This window comes from Scylla paramamosain, chromosome 1 (genome assembly GCF_035594125.1).
Source record: "Scylla paramamosain isolate STU-SP2022 chromosome 1, ASM3559412v1, whole genome shotgun sequence".
NCBI lineage: Eukaryota > Metazoa > Arthropoda > Malacostraca > Decapoda > Portunidae > Scylla > Scylla paramamosain.
The window spans coordinates 13,325,404-13,332,557 of record NC_087151.1 but is presented as its reverse complement, the minus strand read 5'-3'; the positions used below and the strand labels follow the sequence as shown (position 1 = coordinate 13,332,557).

General features: G+C 35.8%; 1 long non-coding RNA gene across 2 annotated transcripts in view; it reads right to left on the bottom strand.

Moving 5' to 3' along the window:
- Positions 1 to 4,279: 4,279 nt before the first annotated feature.
- The window catches only part of LOC135100937 (uncharacterized), a 45,528-nt gene continuing 42,653 nt past the window's right edge, over positions 4,280 to 7,154 (bottom strand). The window contains exons 2-3 of one of the 2 annotated variants that reach the window (XR_010268988.1): positions 5,171 to 5,349; positions 4,280 to 4,901 (exon numbers count right to left, since the gene is read on the bottom strand). This is a non-coding gene — a long non-coding RNA (uncharacterized LOC135100937). Of the gene's footprint in view, positions 4,902 to 5,170; positions 5,353 to 7,154 lie in introns of both variants that reach the window. The other variant, XR_010268989.1, reaches the window with a different exon arrangement.

The window sequence follows — 7,154 nt, the reverse complement described above, 5'->3', positions numbered from 1 at the left end:
TTCAGTCCAGGTTGTCGGCACTTTCATATTGCTGCTGCAGGCAAATTAATAAGCAAACTGCCTGAGTTTTTTTTAGGTTTCAGCCCCCAGTAGATATTGGATATCTTCAATACATGATTAACAAAGAGTTTCTTTATAATAGGAACAACTAAGCACTTATCTTGGCCTTATGTATTAATCCCTCCAGCTCTCATGTAACATCATAATAAATAAATATATATATATATATATATATATATATATATATATATATATATATATATATATATATATATATATATATATATATATATATATATATATATATGTGTGTGTGTGTGTGTGTGTGTGTGTGTGTGTGAGTGTAATACAAGTAGTATTATGTCATTTTCAGTTCTATAAGAGTGGGTGTGAGATTAGCTTACATGAAGATAGTTAAAGTTAGGTTCAGATTAGTATTCTTATGAAAGGTCTGATTCATGAAGTTTTATTTTAACTAGAGAAAAAAAAATCTTCATGTCATTAAGGTGGAATGCTGAATTACCAGTCACACTGTAACATTATCCACATAGACTACACCACCACGCTGTTCGATGCAGTTTCTGATCTGGAGTCGAAACAACCTTGCTTGTTCCTACGGCCTTGTCATCACCTTCACACCTCGTCAGCTTCATCCTGTGGATATCTTACAGACCTTTTGTGCGTACTGGCCCAGTCGCGCTGAGTTGACGTTTTGCCAGTAACAATTTTGTGCAGAACTCGCGTAACACCGTACTGATTTCCAAAGCGTTTATCCTCAATCTGAAGTCCTGTGACCTGCTAAGGAGTCTTTCAAGTGCAACGTTTTGAAGGGTTCTTATTAGTAGAGGACAAGAGTTAAGAATAAGGGAGCACCAACTCAACGGAAGCTAGTGTACCAGGTTCCCCAGCCTCAACCATGACTGTGCACCATCTCCTCAGCCTGGGGACAGCAAGATATCCACTTGAAGCTCATGGTCACACTGCACTGGTGAGCTCCCAACCCTTTAACAACAAATTGATCCCATTTCGTAATTGTTTTTCGCTCACCAACATCGTAACGCATCGAAACCAAAGGAAGACATCTGGTTCGATACTATTTTTATTGCTGGAGCAGCAAAGTTTTAACATCAGATCAGCAGGATGCATTACTTGTGATAAATACTAGCAGAAGACAAAGGCACTCTAATATAAACAAAATAATCGACAATAACCTAATTTGATCTTAACATGATCGAAATTAATAATCATGTCATGTATTAGCTCACCATGCAAAAGGAAATGTCCCATAGAAAGAAAACATGTCATTCCTCGTGTATGTTCACAGACTAAGTCATTCTTATCGTTTGTCTAGTTTCATGATTTAATAATTAATACAAATCATCATTTATTCCTATAGTCAGAGATTAATATGATTTTATAGGCTACTTATCAAAATTAATCGGGAATGTTTGGCGAATTCTTCCTTGTGAATGTTTATAGTCTAACACATTCACAAAACTTTATGTTGACAGCTTAACATGGTATTTTTATGAAAAAAAAAATGTGATAAATATTATAAATAAAAAGATTGATAAGTATGTGAAATACGCGTCTTACACACATTTGTCTACCTAGAATACACATATTTGTATTTTTGACAACAGAAATATGACAAAATTTGAAGCCGATTCATCTAACTCTTCTTTGTTCATTCTATTTATTTTCCTTTTTATGATGCTTTATTAAAACCATGTTACTGTAGGTGTAGCTATATCATTTTATAATTTTGCACTCCTAGAAGAAAAATAAATATATACCATAAAAATTTTGTTTATAGTTGATGAGCACAAATTGCATTGGTAAGCTTCGTTTGAGGTATACTCGTAGATAACAAAAGTTTCCCATTCCTACATTACCAATATTCTGGGAACGATACAAACAAGAGAGAGATAGAGAGAGAGAGAGAGAGAGAGAGAGAGAGAGAGAGAGAGAGAGAGAGAGAGAGAGAGAGAGAGAGAGAGAGAACCTTAGTATTAACTTCTGAGAACGAATTATTTTAAGTACAACAATATACAGTAGGGTTGGTAGCTGTCTTCAAGTCAGATTTGCTAGCCGTATAAAATGCCAAATAAAGGAGCTAAATTTTAAGCCTTATAATCAGTTTCTCTATTGAGGTTACAAGAGTAGTGGGTTGTCTGGCTTCCATATCTTTCGCGAACCTTATACCATGATAATGATGATGATGATGATGATAATGATAATAATAATAATAATAATAATAATAATAATTATAATAATAATAATAATAATAATAATAATAATAATAATAATAATAATAATATAAGAAGAAGAAGAAGAAAGAGAAGAAAAAGAAGAAGAAAAAGAAGTAAGAGAAGGTGGAGAAAGAAGTTGAAAAAAAAAACAAGAACAAAAACTAGAACAAGAAAATTTTTATTATTATTATTATTATTATTATTATTATTATTATTATTATTATTATTATTATTATTATTATTATTATTATTACTATTTTATCTATTATTTTATCTATTTATTTATTATATTTCATTATCTTTTATGCTTCCTTGCTGAACAAGACTTCCCACTGTCTCTCAGTCTTTCAACACACTGTCTGTCTCACACAAGAGATGCGAGACTTCATTATATAATGTGACCTGTTTCATCCCTTGTACAAGATGAATGCGGAACTGTTTCCTTTGTTTTCCTTCCCACGTTGCCGTGACCTATACTCCTCTAAGAAAGAACTATGAAGACACTTCCGGAACTAAATTTGCCTTCTCACGACAATTTACTATATTACTTTCCGGAAGCGGTGATTGTTTATTTTCAAGCACTCTATTTCTTTCTTCCGGTTTCACTTTTATGCTGAAAAGTAAGATTTTTTTTTTCCATACTGTCTTCACTTGGACTTTTAATTAATCTTTTATTTTTCTTCACAAACATTTTCAGCTAGATTATGTTATGCTGTAGATTCAGAAGTAGCTAGAACGACTCACCTTGTTGGGTGTCAGTCAATGGGCAATGTCAAGGGCAATGAGGAGAGCCAAGGGTAGGCAATGGCAGGTGAGGCAAGGCAAGTAAATATATCCGTCACACTTAATCCTCCTCTTCTCTTTAATATTGAAACATGTATCTCTGCCTAGACTGCGATTCCCATTTACGTAGTCTCACACACACACACACACACACACACACACACACACACACACACACACACACACACACACACACACACACAGTGATATATACATATGTACTTGATATACACCCAGGTTTTCCCGTAAGAGCAATACACAACTGAAAGCCTTTATTGAGAGGGACTCATATGTTTACCCCGGTGCGTTGTCGGGACCGTAATTCCTGTTGACATGAGGATGCAAGATAATGGAGAGCAAGTAACTACTTCTGATACTGCCGTGAATGTGGAGAGAAGATGAAATTACAGCCTGTACCAACATTCGTACTTTGCATTCGTATTGTCACACTGCTTGGGGGACATCAGAATTATGGTTATTGGTTGGCTTTCTTGTTTATTTGTTTGTCTGCTTATTCATGGCGGTAGTAGTGTGAGTACGTGTGTGTGTGTGTGTACAGAGAAAAATAGATATTCCTACAACATTTTGACTGATATCTTCTTGCTCTTCACAGGAGGAAAAGAAAAGAATAATATTGATACGAGAAAATACCCTCAAATTCACAGATAGTCAATGTATTGCAGTAAGTCTCAAGGTATATGTACACTCAATGGAAGCGATCCGTGGCATTTGGAGAGGGTATTGTGTGTCTTAACTGAAGCCTGTGTGTGGAGGGCAGCGGCTTGAATCGTGCAGGAAACCGAGGTACGTCATATACTATTGATTATAAGAGTGAATCAGTTTCCATGTGGAGTGGCTTTGCCTTCTGGCGAGTCTTCTACGAATACTGCGGATAGCGGGGAGCGTGCTGGGAGACTCCAATAAGACGAGGACAAAACATAACGCACTGATGAGCAATTAATCAGATTATAGTAGTAGAAAGGAAGTGTCTTATAATCCCTTCTCTCTCTCTCTCTCTCTCTCTCTCTCTCTCTCTCTCTCTCTCTCTCTCTCTCTCTCTCTCTCTCCTTTGAAAGCTTTAACGTAATTAACTTACCTAAACACACACACACACACACTCACACATACACACACACACACACACACACACACACACACACACACACACACACACACACACACACACACACAGGGAGAGAGAGAGAGAGAGAGAGAGAGAGAGAGAGAGAGAGAGAGAGGAGAGAGAGAGAGAGAGAGAGAGAGGGCAGACAGACAGAGTACGAACATAGCCTTTCTTCTCTCAGTTCGTCGTGCAGACAAATGCAAGCACTTGTAATAATCCTCTCTCTCTCTCTCTCTCTCTCTCTCTCTCTCTCTCTCTCTCTCTCTCTCTCTCTCTCTCTCTCAACTCACTGCTGCTAAATTTGACCTCATTCAAGTTTATTAATCCCCGTGGCGCGGTGCAGCACGCCGCCATCTCCTCCGCGGCATTCCATCTCCCTTCCATCTCAATTCAGTGCGTCTCTCTCGGGTCGCCGCGCGCCATCACCTAGACACCTCAATTCATAACGCTGGCGGCTGAGAGATCGACACGTTTCTGAGATTAGCAATGACGGAGAGAATGAGGTGGGGTCACACGGCGGGCGGGAGAAGGAGGGGGGCGACTTCAGACGTATTTGCATGCATGAATATTCCCTTCAAGCCGGTGGTGGTGTTCGCTCCTCCCTCAGGCATCTTCCCCGGTCGTGACAGTCCAGTAAAGCGCCGCCAGGACGGATTCATCGTGTCCTACTCTGTTTGTTCCCCGCGTCCGTCATGGAGTGTGCGTGAGATAGCACAGTGTTGAGTGAATTGACCCGGGATGGACTGCGTGAGGAAATTTCGTAATACAATGTAGAATGTACTGTGCATGAGAATGCTATCATTTGCATTTCTGTTGTTATTATTCTTTCATTATTATTAACTGTGATAAAAATCCCTCTTTACAATCATATCAAAACTACGATTCTCTCTCTCTCTCTCTCTCTCTCTCTCTCTCTCTCTCTCTCTCTCTCTCTCTCTCTCTCTCTCTCTCTCTCTCTCTCTCTCTCTCTCTCTCCTGGTTTTCTTTCCATATTCATTCATGCTTTTATCACCTGGGCCACGGCGAGTTGGCACACTCTTGCAGAGTCACAAGCTGACATCCCTTTCCTGATATTACAAAAAGGCTCGGAAGGACACTTTTGTCACTTGGTAAAGGGGCGTCGAGGCGCTAATACTCTTCTGCACTTTTTCCTTTTCCGTCTTACACCGCAGCGAGTCATCTTTTCTCCACCTGCTAACATATTTAAAACATCAGTGTTCCTCCTTTATTACTGATGAGGATATGTACATATGAAATTATAAAAATATGTGTTTGTTTATTACATTTGAACTAATAATCTTCATTCTCCATTTACGCAATAATGAGCGAGATATTCTTATCTGAGACATTTGAAATGAAAATATTTTACCGAAAGTTTAATTTTCTAATGCTCTTGTTGCATAGAATTTAGCATATATTTGGTTATATATATATATATATATATATATATATATATATATATATATATATATATATATATATATATATATATATATATATATATATATATATATATATATATATATATATATATATATATATATACTTCAGTATTCATACGTTTAATTTGTTTGTTGTTATTCGTATCATAATCGATGCACTCTTGCCTTACTACATTGTATATATTTAAACAAGGATAAAAGCAGTTTTTATCACAGCATGATTAAATCCTTTGTAAACTACTATCTTTTAATGGTCATCTTTTATTTATTTATTTATTTATTTATTTACAGCTGAGGTGATTAATTCTAGTTCATAATTCCATGTGAAAGGTGACACAACGAGTAAACTAAACCTGACGCTGCCCTCGTGCTCTGCTTCAACCGTTGCTTTATCGCTGATCTCAGGAACACATCTGCACGTCTACTTGGCCGACGTTTTTTTTTTTTTTTTTTTTGCATGGGTCTGTTACTTTGTGCATGTGTGTGTGTGTGTGTGTGTGCGTGTGTGTGTGTGTGTGTGTGTGTGTGTGTGTGTGTGTGTGTAATAATAATAATAATAAACGGTTTATTAGTGTGTGTGTGTGTGTGTGTGTGTGTGTGTGTGTGTGTATGTGATTCATCGGATGTCTAAAACTTGAGGTATGGATTCTTTTTCGGATATCTAATGAACATTTTCTTGTGAATGCAGATGTAGATTTTATTATTATTATTATTATTATTATTATTATTATTATTATTATTATTATTATTATTATTATTATTATCTTGCAAGAAATGTATTTAAAATTTGTGAAGGATGACGTTCAGCCAGTCACCTGAGTCAAACTTAAGTGTTACCAGTATGCTGGACGTGGACCAGAAACATTTACCTAACATCTTAGAAAAAAAAAAAAAAAATAGACACGAATTTTCCTACATAAACACATCCTCAGCTGATTGTTACACGCCTCTTAACGAATGATCTCAGTATGGGTAAGCCTCGACCCTGACAAAAAAAGAAAATAATAATAGTAAATAGATAAATAAATAAATAAATAAATAATAATAATAATAATAATAATAATAATAATAATAATAATAATAATAATAATAATAATAATGATAATAATAATAACAATAATAATAATAATAATAATAATAATAATAATAATAATAATAATAATAGTAATAATAATCACAGTCAGAAGAAATCATATCTACTTATTTTCCAAAAAATATATATTTTTCTAAATCTGGCACCGCCGTAACTTAGCTTCTATGTATACGTGTTTTCTTTTTTTTTTTTTTTTTTTTGCTTATATACATGAATGTGTGATGTGTGCGCACCTTTTCTGCATAAGAGTATGGCCTAAGATTTATACCTATGTTCTTATAATTGAGTGTATAAGTCCTTGGAAGAGCATTTGTTTGCTCAGCGGATCCAGGCTTCACGTAAACTATCATATATAAATCTGAGACCAATAAACAATAAGTCAATCTGGAGTCTCTCTCTCTCTCTCTCTCTCTCTCTCTCTCTCTCTCTCTCTCTCTCTCTCTCTCTCTCTCTCTCTCTCC